The sequence below is a fragment of the Belonocnema kinseyi genome, chromosome 1 (genome assembly GCF_010883055.1).
Source record: "Belonocnema kinseyi isolate 2016_QV_RU_SX_M_011 chromosome 1, B_treatae_v1, whole genome shotgun sequence".
Taxonomy (NCBI): Eukaryota; Metazoa; Arthropoda; class Insecta; order Hymenoptera; family Cynipidae; genus Belonocnema; species Belonocnema kinseyi.
In genome coordinates this window covers 97,016,342-97,017,666 of record NC_046657.1, presented here as the reverse complement: position 1 = coordinate 97,017,666, position 1,325 = coordinate 97,016,342, and positions in this window count along the sequence as shown.

Genomic DNA, 1,325 nt, shown 5'->3' with positions numbered 1-1,325 from the left:
TTGAAAATTAAATTTCGAAAATTTTTTCTAAAGCCTCCAGGGGACTTCGTTTTCGCACGAAAAAATTTTATGTGCCCTTATTGCATCCGGACCCACAATTTCCAATATGCTTTGTTATTGAAACATGTGTATTATGCATATTATTTAAAAAACTGCTCATTCCATGAAAAAATGTTGAACATAAAATTTATAGATTTTTTTTGGGTGTACAACTTTTGTCAATTACTTTTTCTTCATATTTTGATTTTGAATAAATTTAGAGCACTTTTTTAGGCGTACTATTTTTCTCTTCGTATTTTTTCGTAATTTACATAGTTTAAACGTGAAATGGAATTTTTTATTTTTCATTCTTTTTTTGTGCGATCTAAATCTGAATTTTCAATTTTCCAAGAACATTCAAAATGTAGTTCTGATTTTTATTATTGTTTTTCTTCTCTTAACATTTTTCATATCGTGCGTTGTTTGGCTTAAAATTTCATAATCATTCTTTTTTAATTTTGCAAATGCCAAAACACTGATACTTTTCTTTTTATTAAGAAAAGTCTTAAAGATAAATTATCCGATTTTCCGACTATTAGGAACTGTGTTACATAGAATTTTTAAATCTGAAAAAAACGATCTCAAGATTTTTGCATCATTATAAAGTGTTGCAAATCTCAATACAATCCAATTAGTGTTTCAAAAGTTATCTGGGACACATACAACAACATCAAATATGACAACGATATCAACGACGTCATATAGACATACACCATATAGTAAAACCTTATTTTTCGAATTCAGATGTCTCGAAACGTGGAGATTTGAAGAAATCCATGATTGTCAGTTTTCATATAAAACTAATATCTTCTAATTATGATGAAAACCTATTTTCAAATATTATCAATGACCATAGTTTCGTTACTCTTCAATAAAATGTATGAATACAAAGGCAAACAAAAAAGTATCATGTGCGGTGTACCAAAGCACTATATATGAATGTTTGTGGGGTCCCTGATATCAAGACAGGTAATAAGCGATTTTTTGAATGAAACCTTCAGAAAAAGTGTTTTTTCATATTTTTGACGACGCTGAATCCGAATCTGGTGTCCGCTTATCCCCATCAAACTACTCTTTTTTTCTAACCTCAACAAATAGTTCGAATACCCTGAAATAACCCATTTTGGTGCTGAAGCTTAAAAAGTTGTGAGTAAAATCTTTGTAGAAAGGATGTCGTTGAATTTAAGCTCGGTATTTCTTCCTTACCTCACTTTATACAGTCTACTCTGATAGCTTCAATCATCTGTTCTTTAACACATATCATATGAATGAGAGGGGGGGGGGGG